The sequence below is a fragment of the Panthera onca genome, chromosome C2 (genome assembly GCF_046562875.1).
Source record: "Panthera onca isolate mPanOnc1 chromosome C2, mPanOnc1 haplotype 2, whole genome shotgun sequence".
Classification (NCBI taxonomy): domain Eukaryota; kingdom Metazoa; phylum Chordata; class Mammalia; order Carnivora; family Felidae; genus Panthera; species Panthera onca.
In genome coordinates, this window is record NC_138347.1 from 19,542,958 (window position 1) to 19,559,877 (window position 16,920).

Below are 16,920 nucleotides of genomic sequence, written 5' to 3' on the forward strand. Positions count from 1 at the left end.
GAGTTCAAGCCCTGCATCCAGCTCAGTGCTGATAGCTCAGAGCCTGGAGCCTGCTTCAGATTTTCTCTCTCTCTCTCTCTCTCTCTCAAAAAATAAACATTAAAAATTAAAAATAAATAAATAATATTGTCAGAGGATACCCCAGTTGTCCAGTGGTCACTGAAAATTTTTTAATGAGAAAATGCAACTGCTAAATGAGGTCTACTGTCAAGAAGAAATGGTGTTGTGATGCCGTGGAACGAAAACATTCAGTGTCTTGAGTATAACTTTGATCTTTAATAAAGTAGCAGGACATACAAAAGGAAATATAGTATAGTGGTCAAAAAGTTAGCTTTGGCTAAGTGAGAACAAAAAGACCATGGACCACAGTAAATAACAACAACACTTTATTTCTCACATTGCATGTTAGGGCTGTAGGGTTTTTTTTTCTTTGTGTGTTTTTGTTATGAGCCCTAGGCTGAAAGATCATCCCCATATGCCATTTTTTGCCCGAGAGAGAGAGAGAGAGAGAGAGAGAGAGAGAGAGAGAGAGAAGTGGTAGAAACACATAGAGAAGGGTCTTAAAGTCTTTGCTCAGAACCATGTATATAACACATCTGCTCATTTCCTTGGCCAAAATATGTCATGAGACTAAATCAAAAGTCACTGGGGCAAGGAATATACTCATCCTTTGTATGGCATTATGAGTCCCATGGCTGTGATTGGTAATAGATAGTCTTTTACACAGGAGGAAGTCAATAAATGAGAACAGTTAGGTCACCCTAAGACAACAGATCCTGGAGCCAGACTTTCTGATTTTCCACTGTATTGCTGGGCTTACTTGGGTGAGTTATTTAATATCCTTTATGCTTTAGAATCCTCATCTATAAAAGAGAAAATAATAGTAACTTTCTCAGAAAGTGGAAACAAGGATCAAGAGAATTAATATTTGTAAAGAACTTAGAATAATACTGGGTCATGGTAAGTACTATTTAAGTCTGGAATATATCAAATGGATATTGCAAAACTAATTAAACTGATTTTAATGACACTTTGTAATTCTACCTTAGGAGATGCTTTTCAACTGTATGTTTTTAGCTGTAAATAAAGGAACACTATTTTTTACTAGATTTATTTTATCTAAGTTCACATGAAACCAAGCCTCTAGGGATTGTAAAGCTGTAAGTTACTTTTATTTTCCAAGTAGTGACACTATTACCACAAAAATAAGCGTATAACGTGACTTTTTTTGTGAAATATCCATAATAGGTAAGTCTGTAGATATAGAAAATGGATTGGTAGTTGTCAGGGGCTGTAGAGGGGGGAGAATAGAAATGCGGAATGGGTCCAGGGTTTTCTCTGGGAATAATGAAAATGATTTCAAACTGGACAGAAGTGGTTGCTGTGCAACATGGTGAATGTACTAAATGCCACTGTGTCCTACACTTTAACATGGTTAATTTGATACTATGTGAATTTTATCACATTAAAAAATGAATTAACAATGTTTTTAATTGACTTACATAACATCACTACTCATTTTAAATAAGAAATACAGTTGCCTATAGAAAGCAAAGCTTCAGTTACTTTGTTATTCTGATGGCCTGAAAATGTGTTACCCTACCCCAGATCTCTCCTTTGAGTTCCACATATTTAGTTAACTTCAAGAAAATGAGTTACGAGATAGGTCTTCTTGGTTTCCTCCAAGAAACTCTGCACTCAACAAATTCTAACTTGAACTTACGATCTTCTCTCAATCTTGTTCATCAAAAATTAATCTCTAACCCCAAAGTGATATCATCATCTTTCTAATTTCACAATGTAGAAAAATGAGTGTCAATCCTGACACCTCCATTTTCCTTATGTGGTTTACCAATCCATCTGGAAACCTATACATTTACTTCCTAGCTATATCTTGATCCCATCCACCTGTTGCTCATCTGTATGACTCTGATAACTTCCTAACTGATCTTCCTAAATTCACCCTCCCCACATCAAATGCTCTTACATGGCCTGACACATATCCATATAGCTTTTCTAAGCACTGAAGCCAAACTTCCCTTGGGAATGTAAAAATTAAGCCATGAGCTCTCCAAACCTTTCAAATGCTTTGATTGGATTTCCCTTGGCCTCCAAATCTGACTTCATCTGCAAATTTATTTCATGAAATGTGTCCCCTTCACTTAAGCATACAGTCTCTTCCCTCAGTTCCTCAAATGCATCAAGCTTTCTCCAGCCACAGAGACTATCTGAAATGCTGTCCACCCCATTTGTTATGGGTTGAATTGTGTTCTCCAAAAGGATGTGTTCAAGTCTTAATCTTCAGTACCTGTGAATTGACCTTTTTTGGAAATAAAGTATTTACAGAGATGATAAGGTTAAGACGAAATCATTAGGATGGGCCCTCGTCCAACACAACTGCTGTCCCTACACGTAGGGGAAATTCAGTACAGAGATAACACACACAGAGGGAAGAAATACAGAGGTACACAGGGGAATGTCATGTGATGACAAACGCAGAGATTGGAGTTAAGTTGTCACAAACCAAGGAACACTGGAAGCTGTAAGTGGCAATGAAGGTTTTCAGAGGGAGCATGGCCCTGCCAGCACATTCATTTTAGACTTTAGCATCTACAACTGTGAGGGAATACATTTCTGTTGTTTTAAGTCACTCCCTTTGTTGCAGTAGCCCCAGGACACTAATGTACCATTCAAACCCTTCTGCAACCCTCAATTCAATCATCACAGGACCCTTTCTACTTAACTACATGACTGGTTCTGGTCCCCTTATTAGGAGCATTTACTGAACCTTATATTGTCCTTTAAACACTTATCAGAATGTGGTTTTGCATTTATCTCTGTGATTTTTCATTTAATATTGCTCCTCAGCCCCTGCTTGATTTTAATTTCTCTCAGTGTAAGGTTTTTGGCTACCTTTGCTCATCTGTGTATTCCAACCCCCGCATAATGGCTGCTGTAGAGTATACACTTAGCAATATTTGTCAAAATGGATAATTCAGTAATTCCTTGTGAAATATATAAATCACAATGAAGTGACATGGAAATGAACAAATGTACGTGAAAGAGACTAGTGAAGATTTGTAAGCGTATTGCCGATGATTCTTGTAATGTCTGATTGAACCTATCTGTTATTCATGAAGGCATGTGTTCAATTTTTGAAGCAATGGTGGAAAGATTATGTGATGAGATGGATAGCACCAGAATGCTTTATCTTTCTGAGTTTCATGGCTTAATCTGCTTGCTATATTGATCTGAAGCAGCAACCTATTATTTAAACTATGAGAGGGAAAAACACTGGATCTGATAGAGACTCAAGCCGTCTGTCATCTATGAGAATGAAACACAGATATGAGATGTTTCAGGGATTGAAATGTCTAATGATATCAGTCTCTAGGGGAATTTAATTCTTTAGCCTGGTGCTAAAATATGTGTTCTAAAATCTTTCGAAAACCTACTACTACTAAGGTAATTATAAAGCATTTTTTTCATCATTGACAAAATGTATTTAAGTTACACAATGTGTGACAGTAAGTCGTGTATCTTTTCTGATATCTAATTAATGATATATAAATAATAAGTAATAATTCTTCATGTTTATCTGTTTTTCTACCCCTTCTCTCTATTGTGAGTTCACAGAAAACCTGTTTAAATCTTTCCTTCCAAAGAGTTCTTGTTTTCACATGAATAAAAACAAAAATCAAAACAAACTCATCAAGCCTGCTTTTACTGTGAATTGTATTTTAGCTCATTCTAGTTTCTCCACTTCTTTTTGTCTAAGTGTTTTGATTTTGTTTCTAACAATAAAGCATCACTATTTTATAAGAACAATATTGAAAGAAAACATCTAGATAGTAATTAGAGATGTATGAAGTGTAGTAAATGATTTGTATATCTATATTCTTTGGTGATGAAAATATTTGCATGTGATAAATATAAATCACTTTTGGAACGTTTTGTTGCTTTAAAGATATATGTTTAGGATATCCGATGAAGTGTTTTTGCATACAAATACACGACATCTTCATCATTACTTGAACAATAAAATTACAAGCAACATCTTAGGGTGTCGATACGGACTGTGAACATCAGGTATAGCACAAAAGAATTCCAAGTAAGCTCTCAGGTGCAAGGTGCTTGGTTCTGGATGTCTGAGCAAGTTGACCCTATCAGGGAGAGTGTGGTGTAAAATGGGCCCAAGGTAAAGGTGCTATAAATGTGAGCTAACCTTGCGTGGAGCAGCTATTTCTTTGGACCTGCTTTCTCATTTCAACTAAAAAGTCTTCACCAAAGCATGTTATGGCATGTCTCAGTAAAGAGCCATCCCCAAAATGTTATAGTAAGAAAGGTGATAGGGGCACCTGGGTGGCTCAGTCAGTTAAGCATCTGACTTCGGCTCAGGTCATGATTTCACCATTCGTGAGTTTGAGCCCCGCGTTGGGCTCTGTGCTGACAGCTCAGAGCCTGGAGCCTGCTTCGGATTCTGTGTCTCCCTTGCTCTGTGTCCCTCCCCTGCTCGCTCTTTCTCTCCCTGTCAAAAATAAATAAACATTAAAAAAAATTTAAAAGAGAGGTGATATTTAGCTATCAAAGTCCTAGGATTAAGCTCTCACTTGGCAAGTTATTTTGTGTGTGGTTATGGTAAAAAAACATTCACTTGCATAGTAATATTTTTACTTACAAAATAAAAATCAGTTTAATGAACACCTCACAGAATGATAGAAAGATTCAGGGAGAAGGTTTACAAGAAGCTCTCAAGACTGCGAGAAAACTAACAACTGTAACCACTACTTTTTCATTTGTTTTAGCTATTCTATTTTTTCTATTATTATTGCAGGAAAAATCGCTAAAGAGTCTTCATTCTACTGACTTTGGGTCAACACATTTTACTTCCGTGTGGATAGCAATTTACATGACTAGATCTAGCTTTGATTTCTAAAAGGCTGGTGCTGTGAATTACATCCTGCTATAACCCCCAACTCAAGAAAGTGTCATGAAGATTCCATGAAGACTCAGAACAAACAGCACAGTGCCTGGCACAAAGCAGAGATCGCTACAAACTTCTGCCTGTTCTGTTTCTCCTCCGTGTGTTCTACGTGAACAGTGACCTTGCAGTTCTCAATATGCAAAAAACCTTGTTAGTTTGGGGAGAAAAATGTGCTTAAGTCCAAGAATTTCCGTCCCTGACAGCTTTGATGACTGCACATTTTGCAAAGCAATTAAATTGGAGAAATTACAGCCTGCTACAAAGGACCCGTGTCAGAGAAAAATTTTAACCACAATAAATATGACTACAAATGCAGATATTAAGTCTATTATTATAACTAACAACCTATTACCAGGCAGAATAGCCCAGGAAACCAATTGCTCTAAATAGTCACAGTTACTTTGAGCCTCGGGATGTCCATATTATGATAAGAATTAATACATAATGCATGTACACACTACTGACTACCAAACGCCAACTGAATTTCTATGAAGAATGTATTTACTAAACTAAAATGTTCCTGCCCATTGCTGCATAAATGCTCCTGCAGAGGTGTTAGCAAATGTTTACTCACCAACCTACAGTTGGGAGTGACACTTAAATTCGTTTACCCTAATTAATCAAATGAGAATGTGATTAGTATTTATGTTAGGCTAGAAGTATAAGATATCCAATTGATAACCAAATAATAAAAACAAAGTTGAGTTTTTACAGGTCCTACCTAGAGATGTCTTAAATGCAATATCTTAAAGATGCTCAGCTCTCATGCTAAGAACTCTATACTAAGGGCCTGATATTTTCCTTCTGAATAATTTCCTTCTAAATATACTTCATTTATTATACTTTACTAACAACAACCAATTTTTAAATTAGTGCTCTGTGATAGATCCTTTCACCAATGTTTTCCATATTATGTTGTCATATTAAGAAGAAAAGCTATGTAAGCAAAAACAAATTATCAGTTGAAAGCATCCATTATGTTTATTCTATAGTCCAATTAACTAAACAGTTGTGGGATTTTAATGAGTACAAAATACAAAACCAATTTGGTGTCAATGGAATAAAAGATGAGAGATAGAGTACAGACTATCTCTGGGAATGCTGTTCATTTTGAAAATGAATTTCTTCCCAGTAAAATAAACTATAATAATGCCATTCTTACTAGAAAGTTGTGGTCAAGGATTGAACATTCAAAGGGGATTTTGAAAAAAGATGGCAAGAAGACTATGGAATTAGACTTGGGGAGTATTTAGAAAAAGAAACCCTCTCTGTGTGCCTGTTTAAATATTTCCACAAATTGCAACTTTAAACTTGACTTTCAAGTATTGCTTCACGTCCTCCAACAGCTTGCCTCAGAGTGACAATGAAAACCAAGCCCCTTACCCTGCCTACAAAGCTGATGACATTGGCCCTCACTCATCCCAGATGGTAGTTAGTTTCCTTCATGCACTCTGGCCTTTCCAATCCCAGAGCACGCCAAGCTTGCCCTGCCTTGGGGGCTTTGCACTTTATAGTTCATCTTTCCCCAAATCATCTTGTAATTCGGTTAGCAGCTCAAATGTCAGCTCCCTCAAATCATCTTCTAATTCACGTCTCAGCTCAAATGTCACCTCTTCAAAGACATTTCCGATGGCCTTTAAACTCATGGATAGCATCCATCCCCTTGTTTCCTTTTCTGTGTAGTACACATCACCATTGGATGGCATGCTTGATTGCTAGGGCTTTGTTGCAAATGGAAAACTTTTCGTCCACCCTCTTAGTGTCCATTCCTGGGGGGCCTTTGAATTAAAATCACAACAGGTTAATTGGAGAAAACAGGTTTGTCTGTACACGTGTGTATGGCAATCAGCTAAATAAATATCTAGCTAGCTAAGTGGTTAAAGTTACAGGCACACCTTACCTTATTTAGTAGGGGAAAGGGAGGGGAGAGAAAAGACTTCCATGGGAAAAACAAATCATTTTCTTTACAAAGAAAAATGTTTTTTTAAGAACAAGTGGGAGATAGGGAAGTTTGAGATAGATTTATTTATGCAGCTGTGAGTGTTTTTTCTTATTCATGGACATGACATTCCCCAGAGAAGGAATTTATGGTAGGTTTACTTGTCATTTCTCTCCTGGGATTAGACTCTCCAAAGAGGGGATTTATGATAGCTTCTTTTCCCAGTTGTTGTTGCACTTGGTCAGACAAGAGAACCTCTGTGAAGGCCTTTTTCAGTCTTCCACTGAATCTCAAATCCTCATACCACCGTTGGGGTCCCAAGTAGATCCCTACAGCTGCCATAACAAAATTCCATATGCTTGATGGCTTGATCAACAGATATTTATCTTCTCACAGTCCTGGGAGCTAAAAGTTTGAGACTTAAGATGTCTGCAGTGTTGATTTCTTCTGAGACCTCTCTCCTTGGCTTCCACATGGGCTTTTCTCTGTGCATCCATATCCTTGATGTCTCTCAATATGTTCTAATCTCTTCCTCTTTCAAAGACACCAGGCAGAATGAATTAGGGCCCACCCTTATGGCCTTATTTTAAATTAATCACCGCTTTACAAAGTCTTATCTGCAAATATAGTCACATTCTGAGGTACTAGAAGTTAGGACTTTAACATATGAATTCTGGGTGGGGGGGGTGGTGATACATTGCAGCTCGTAACAGCCTTTTCACTCTCTTCCACCAGCCTTCTGTCTCTCTCCCTATAACAAGAGTTCTTTGAGAGCAAGGAGATGTCTGACTTCATTGTTCTCAACGTGAAAGACAGCCCAAGGTCATAGTCAACTATAGTTTGTGGACAATAAATACTTGTTGGACACCTAAATGAATTGTTTCAGTGGATAAATGTTGATTTCTAATGTAGAGTAGGAAACTCTTCACTAGAACAGATATACTTACATTTTATACAGAGAGTCAGTAGAGATGGGAGATAGAGAAAACGTTCTTTCCCAAATATTTGAGAAATTGTTCAGTGGTAAAAGTTAAAATCAGTTTATTTTGTTTTGAAAATATTACCCATAAAATTACCATACAGAAAACCTAGGAAAGTTTAAAAATATCTTTCAGAAAGAAAGGATATTTTCCAAGAATATAGTTAAGTAGCTTACATAGAAAACACAAAGTCACATACTTAGCCATACTTAATTAAGTAGAATTAAGTAGAATTTTTTAATGGAATACTTGACGAAGAATGTCAGACTTAACTAGCATTTTAAGGAATGGGGAAAAAATTAAAGGCAGGTTATGTATGTTTTAGTAAATTCAAGATAGGAAAGTCAGGAATAGTGGACAAGAAAAGCCAGTGGGGGAAGGAGTGAGTTGGAGAATCCTTGTAGCTCATGGTTAATATTTGAGTTAGACCAGGTAGGGCCTTTTGCAATGGACAAGTGGGGATGTGTGATCAGTGTACGAAGATCCAAGATTTTACAGTACGAAAAGAAGGGTCACTGCTTGTATGAAGTACTGAAATTGTGGACCTTGACTGAGGTTGTTATACCATTTGATATATCGTTACCAACCGGAAAATCGGAAGTAAAGAATTAGCTTCCTTGTCTATAGTAAACTTCACAAACTGGTTGAAGGGTTAATTGTACCACCATTTGATAGTGTGGAACAAACTAGAGAGAGGTTATTGTTTAGAACAAGAAATAATGATAGTCGTTATATATGTGATGTTTTTGTAAGATGGAAAACAACATGATGTAGAACTTTAAGTTAAAACAAATCTAAATGAACAAAAAAAGAACTTAAGGCAGAGGTATAACTTTCAGAGTCATTAAGGCAGAAATGATCCCCTCACCAAGAAAAGGAGAGAAATGAGAGCAAAATACTCAGGCTTGGAGGATGACCACACTTGGAACAACTTATATGATTTTTAAGATAATGTGATATCACAAATCAACAGAAGAACTGGAAACAGATTGTGCCTTGGTTGAGTTATTTTAACTCATTTTCAGTGTGGAACTTGGTCTGCTTTACTAGAGAGAAGTGATTTTATGCTTTTTCACCATCTTTGCTTTGGGGAATGGATTGGTGGGATGGCAACTTGCTTTAAGTTCTCAATTAAGGGAAGGTAATTAAGGGAAAATGGTCTACATTTTTTGAGTGATGGTGTTTTGTGAGTATGATTTTATTATGGAATATACAATTTTGAATTTTCCTCTCCATCCTTATCATTGGTACCACCTACAAAACTCACTCTTTTTTAAAATTATTTTATTTTATTATTTTTTTTAAGTTTGAGAGAGAGAGAGAGAGGGAGAGGGAGAGACAGAGAGGGAGAGAGAGAGAGAGAGCACGTGAACAGGGGAGAGGGGAAGAAGGAGGGAGAGAAAGAATTTCAAGCAAACTCCACACCCGGTGCAGAGTCCAACTCAGGGCTCGACCCCACAACCCTGGGGTCATGACCTGAGTCAAAATCAAGACTGGGACACTCAAGCAACTGAGCCACCCAGGAGCCCTTGAAACTCATTCTTATCGGAAGCATTCTGTACTATTAATTGCTTGTAGGATATAATTTGTGGAAAGCTAAGAGAAGTCCCTGCACCTTGAATCCCAAGATGCAGTTGGGCTATTTTCCATTCAGTATTTCAAATACAGACATTTTGGGGACAGTTAACCTACAAAACAATTTTACATATAAGCGGGACCCTGGCAGAGGATGTCCCTAGAAAAGATACCCTGGAAAAGTGTTGAGGACACATGAGAGGGAAGAGAAAAGAAAGAAAGAAAGAAAAACTTTAGACACATCTTGATAATTCATTTGATTCTTTTTCCAACCTCTAATGACCAAAAATATAATAATAATAATAATAATAATAATAATAATAATGCTAATACATGAAGGTCCCTCTAAAAATAAGCCTAGACCAGTCATACCTTTTAATATTTTTATTTCTGTGCGGAAGCAGCATAACACTGATGTGCACCGGTAAGACTTTTAGTTTTACAAAACTTATGCAAAGCAGAACTTTTTTTTTTTTTTTTTGCTAGAAACTTTTCTTTCAGTATCTGACCGTTTTGTAGGTTGACTCCACTCCAGTGAACATCAGATCAAACTTGGGGCCGGACTCTGGCCTTTCCAACTGAACTTGGCCATTTCTCCTCCCTTTTGGATCTCAGAGACAAACTTGTATTTTCATCTTCAACTGCGAGAAAATAAGGTGAAAAGAAAGCCCCAAATCCCAAGACACTGGAAACTCATTCCATTCTGTTTCCTTTTGGCCGTAAGATTTCCCCACTCACTTTCAGGAATAAACAGTTTCGAGAAGCAATCTTTACAGTTTTAATAGCTTGTGGCATTCACAGTCTCTGAAGCCCAAACTTCTCTGTAAAGTTTCCTTCTTCAGCCACCTGGGACTTCTGGATATTGTCATTTGTACTCTGAGTGAGGTTTGCCTGCTCCATTTCTCCCTGATTTTCCTTTTTTGTTTCTACACCAGATACATTTGGATCAATTTTGTGCCAATCACTGGTATAAAATAAAATATTAGAAATATTTCAAAAACTCTTTCTTAAAATACAAATTATATACATATTTCTTTAAAAAAAACCAAAAAACTTATTTCATTTGCCTCTACTTTATCTGGTACAGGCAGCCAGAAGTCATGCCCGAATTTTCTTTTTCATACCGTGCTTGGGAGATAGGATATTGCATTGTTTATGTGGAAAATAATTCTGTAAGGAAAAATTTGGAGTGGATATAGGTGATTTTCTTCTCAATTCACAGTGTGCAATATCATCACAAGAAGGTATCTTAGTGAAATGAATTATCGAAATAATCTGCCTATGGATGTGAGGACATAGGTAAGATAGAAGTATGTGTGTTTGATGTCCTTGAAGAGAATGGCATTGCTCCTAGAACTCAGACACTGATGTAATCCTCTTTGTAAAGGTGTACTGTTCCCAACTATGTTTCAACGGTGCTTTCTTGTGATCACGAAGGTCCCTAAATTTTGGCAAGTAAAAATTACCCTCAGAGGGAGTAGGGCATACCGGTGAGTGGAAAGCCTGATTTAGGATGGGGTTCAGGATGATGCTTCAGGTTTGTATTGCAAAGTGAGCTCCACATGGCTCTTGAAGTCTGCCCTTTGTCTGAGCCATAGTCTTGGATGAATCTACTCGGTCCAGTCTTCAGAAATGTGACTTTTTTCCCTGCTACTAAGTGGTAGCATTGTTTTTATTTGTCACTGTCATTTGGGCTTCCTGCTTTTCTTTTTTAAGTTACATTCTATTGTGTGAAAATGTACCCTGGCAAGTCAAGAACGGGGGAATGAACTAGGATTGAGAAGCCTTGGGTTTAATGTTGACTCTACTGGAAGGCATCTATTTAAAAGTGGATGAAAATATGTGCCCCATCTGCTAGGTAGTTTTGACAGTCACATGAGAAAATGAATACGAGTGGGCAAGGTAACTTATAAAACTGTAGACAAAACTCGTCTTGGTATTTGTACCATAATAATTTTTACTGCAATCTTGTGAAGGGAAGAAAGCCCCCAAAACATTCTCAGAGCAGGTTTGTTTCTGTTATTTTCCAGAGACAGCTGCTTCTTTTTCTTGTCATTTGTACGTAATGATATTTTGATCTGGGAGGTCATATTGTCACTGTGTCAGCTGGCCATTCCTGTATAAGCCACCACCAAAACTCAGTGCTTAAAGCAACAGTCATTTATTATAATAACTCTCAAGTTCTGAGTTCAGGGTTTGGCTCATCTCAGATGTGTTCACTCATATCCAGTGGAGAAAGAGCTATTAGCTGTTATAAGCTGGCTTCGTCTGGGGCCATTGAAACAACTTGGCTCTGCTCTGTCTCCTCTGTCTTCTCTATGGGACCAAAAAGCGAATCTGACTATGTTTACCTCGTGACGGTGGCAAGGGTGCAATCCCCTTTCTCATGTCTACTTATGTCACAGCTGGTAACATACCATTGACCAAAACAAGTCACCTGCCTAAGCCCAGGGTTGAGAAATTACACTTCTTATCACTCCATGGAGGATGCTGGCAAGTATACGGGGAAGGACAGAAATAAGAGGAAGTACAAGTTGGGGCCATCCTTGCAATTTACTGCAGTAACCTTTTCTGCACTTATGTTCCAAAGTAAGACAATCGTATGTATGCACCTGATCATGCAAACTCACAAAATACTCCTATATACTTTGCTCAGAAGTCATCATAGATAAGCATATTTATTTTTTCCCTTCTTTCTTATTTTCAATCAATTTATTTAGTTATCAACTCCAAATAAGAGCTGCTAGCGCATAAAACCTACTGCTAGGCAATACCAAATAATTTAAACATTAAAATCCTGTGTAGTACAGTACACACACACACACACACACACATACACACACACACACACACATTCCCTTTCCAATGTAAACCATATTTTAAAATTTATAACATCAGATGAACATCCTAAATCAAACCTCAATATAAAAACCATAAAGTAATATACTAATATTGCCTCTCTCTTCTATACATATATGCTATAAATGTATTTTTCTGTTTATTATGATCCTTCTATTTCATAAATTGTAAGAACATAGTTGTTTCCATGGTTCCTCATTTCCAGCAGATATGTTAGCAAAATAAATTCACTTCATGGCACTCTTTATAAAATTTGATCTGATTTAAATGATACTTATTTTTTCTAAATCATACATGTGTGATTTTTCTTGGAGATCCTAGGCTTTTCTCACAGTATTACATTGCTATTATAAGGTTATTAAAAGATAATTTAATAGTCTGTTTTAGTAACTATTATTGCTTTTCACTAAATGTGTTCTTGTCAACATATTTTGCATTTATATTCCAATTGACTTTGTGGAACCTGATACTGTCTGAAAGGAAGGCTGATAATTACTCCCCAATGCGCACTTTGTCATATTTATGTTTCATTCAGCCCGTTAGGAAATAAAATTGTATTTGGTTTTAGCATCCTCATCATTTTCTTGTGTGTGTGTGTTTGTGTGTGTGAAGTAGCAACTCTAGCAGCTCAAATTTTGAACTCATTCATCGACATGGAGATCATTTAAAACCAAACTATTTGGGGCGTATTTGGAGTACAGCAGAGTGCTGACATAATCATCTAAAAGAGGCTAAGAAAATGTCAGTACAATAAGCACAGGCCAGGTTTGTTTCCTTAGGAAGTAGCAGAGGTCATTTTTTTTTTTTTTTTTTAAGGAAAAAAATGTGAACCTGAGTTTACAGGATTTATTTTTAATACTTATCTGCCCTGTGATCTTGAGGAAATTTTAATCTCTTTGTTTCCTATTTCCTGACCTCCAAAATGAAAGAAATAATAATCAACTTGCCAGTCTTACACCTTTTTGACATGATTACATGAAATAGCAGGGACGTATTGAGCAAATTCCAATATAATGCATTTACAACCTGCTACAGATTAGATTGAGTCAAGAGCTGATGGTTATTATTGGGAGTAATAGAGACCAGGGAGTGAGCTGGGGATTTAAATGGTTTTAGGGTGCCTCGGTGGCTTAGCCTGTTAAGTGTCCAACTTCGGCTCAGGTCAGCAGTTTGTGAGTTGGAGCCCGGCATGGGGCTCTGTGCTGACAGCTCAGAGCCTGGAACCTGCTTCAAATTCTGTGTCTCCCTCTCTCTCTGCCCTTCCCCGGCACGCTCTCTGTCTCTCTCTCTCTCAAAAATAAATAAACATTAAAAAAAATTGTTTTGAATGGTTTTAATAAAACTGAAGCTTCCTTGAAGTCTCAGATGACTGGCTGGGTGGGGTCACCATGGAAACCCTCAAGGCAAAAAAAGGGCTGCATCCCTTGACTTTGTGACAGAAAGGGAGACACAGTTGTCATGAAAAGTCATTGAAAGTTTGGTCTTTTAGAATCTATATGTAAACTGTAGATTTAAAGAGTAAGGTTTATATGCAGAAGGTATATAACACACACACACACACACACACACACACACACACACAATTTACTGATTTTAGAGGAAGACATTTCAGGTTGTGGCAACAGCTCTGCAATGGTACAGAGACAGCTATGAGGATGTGCACAAGGAATCTTCTTCCTGAAGCAAGGATTAACATTCAGGGAGAAAAGGAGATATATATATATATATATATATATATATATATATATATATGGATATAAGTATACATATATATACAAACACACACACACACATATACACAAAATAAATACATAAACTTAAATATATATAAATATATTAAATATGTATATATTTAATATATTTATATATATTTAAGTTTATAAATATGTATACATTTAATATATTTATATATTTATTTAAGTTTATGTATTTATTTTGTGAGAGAGAGAGGGAGGATGAAAGCAGAGGAAGGGCAGAGGGAGAGAAAGAATCCCAAGCAGACTCTGTGCTGTCAGTGTAGAGCGTTGACAGAGGGCTCGAACTCACCAACCGTGACATCATGACTTGAACCAAGATCAAGGGTCAGATGCTTAATCAACTGAGCCCCCCCGGGGAATCCTGGGGAGAAAAGGACTTTTACACGATGTGAGAGAGTATTAGGCAATCCTCACATGTCTCTGAGCAAGTAATTTCATTAAAAAAAAAAGTGTTTTAGTCAAATTTATCTGGCTTTTAAGAATATATTGGTGGGCCAGGGACCAGACTGCGATCAGTGTTGACAGTTACAGGGTAAGAAGGAGCCACCAGAGTGAAGAGGACAGAGGACTCAGGGAAAGGACATTTCCAGGAAGGTGACTGGACTTGATAACAGACTGGATTAAGAACACAGAGGAGAAAGAAGGGGTGAAAACTAAAAAAAAAAAAAAAAAAAAATTAGTTTTTAGGTTGATGTGCACATAATGCATATGCACACAGTTATTTAAACTGTTTTCCACAATTTTTTTAAATTGACTTTATGAAGGTCTAATTTACTAAATAAAAATAACTGTTTCCTATAAGAGTCAGTAGGCAAAAAGAAAGCAGCCTTGTAAAATGTTGTGCAGTAACTAAGAAAGATGAAAACTGAAATCATTGGCACTGAAAAAATTTAGTTTAATAACTACCCTAATAATATTGTGAGAAGCCACTTTTGTAATTTTTTATTGTGTAATTAATAGCTGTGAAAGCCAGTGCCGAATTTCCAATGAGGAGGAAATTTGTATGCATCTTCTTTTAAGAATAGATTCTGCTCTGCTTAATTCTTTAAAATCTCATACAAAGTCAATTACTCTATATTCATAAAAGGAATTATGAATGCAGATTTACCACATCCTATTATGCACAGGAACTTTTCGTAAATGAGATAATATTTATAGAACTTGATTTATGAACCCATAAAGAAGATGTAAATTAATGTAAAAGCTAAGGTCGCCAAGGAAATAATGTTTCTGAAATGCTGTTTTCTCTTCTATATTATTTGAAAGGTTTTGGTACTGCTACTATAAAAATCTATTCTTAGTTATTCTGGACTGACTAAATTTAAGTTTTAAATAATAAATTTCTGACTTATCATTTAATTTTTATCAGAACAGTCATAACAAAAATGTTAATGAAAACACATCAGTCTTCGATAGAAGGAAAAATGCATCAATTAAAAAGAGTGACAGAGACACAAAAATGGAAAAATTATGACTATGTTTGAAGGCGAAAAATTTTTTGCATGTGATAAAATCTCTACATATATAAGATGAGTGTTTCTTGGAACAAATTATTCTCTTTATGCAAATGTTTCCTCAACGCTTTATCACTTAGGAAACTGTTACTTTACATGTCTTAGTCTTTTTTTCTTCAAAATAATGTTAAGCCTGTCTCCTTCTGTGTTCCTGATAGCACCTAGGAGAACAGTACTGAGTATATAGCCGGGTCAGGCATTTGTCTAATAACTGACTTGGTTAGCACTTACTACATGGGTTCAGTTCAGTAACAATTTCACCTGCCCATTTTGCACAAAAGAAGATCCTCCAAAACTTGGTCTCAATGATTAACTCTGTGTTCTTTTCCGGAGTCTTTGAATCAAGTTCATGTGTATGGTCCAAATACATTTGAAGTTCAAGGAAATGTTGTACACAGTCCCGTGCTCCCTATCTCTCTGTTCTCTTCCATATTTTTATCCTGGGGATACAATGGAGAACAGTGAAAAGAAGGAGCACTGATGGATTTAATTTGTAGTGGCCCATTTAAAATTTTTACTAATATTTCTCAGGTTGAAATAACTGTGGTAGCAGAAAAACAGAAGGGACAATGACTGGCAATAGGTCTCATTGACCCAGTGGGTAAGAAGGCCTTAAAAGGGGTGAACTAAGAGGCACCTGGGTGGCTCGGTAGGTTTAGTGTCCAACTTTGGCTCAGGTCATGATCTCACGGTTCGTGGGTTCGAGCCCCACATGGGACTCTGTGCTGACAGCTTGGAGCCTGATGTCTGCTTCAGATTCTGGTGTCTCCCTCTCCTCTCTGTCTCTCTCCTGCTCATGCTCTGTCTCCCTCTCTCTTTCTTAAACATAAATAAAGTAAAAAATTTTGTAAAAATTAAAAAAAGGGAGAGCTAAGCATGGAACAGTTCTTCATTTATCCCTCAACTCCCTTATTAATTTCTAATAAGCAAGAACCACTTATATTTATTAAGGATTTAGTTATCAGATGATCACAGACTAGTGTGTGTGTATATATATATATATCCATGTACATAAATGTATAGTAGTACATATTATATACTAGTATATATGTGTATGTACGTGTGTGCACATATCTATACACACACATTATATATATAGTAAATTTTTTTTTTTTTTACTTTAGATATAATGTTTAATTATTCAGAGGCATAAATGGAAGAATTTGGTTTTAAACTATCCTGTAATGTTATTTGCCGCAAAGTGATTTTGGTACTATCGAGATGCTTTAAACAAAATGAAGGCCATGGTGTATGCCAACTCTTGATTTTTACTTGTTTTACTTTTTATTCAGTTTATATTATATACTTGTGC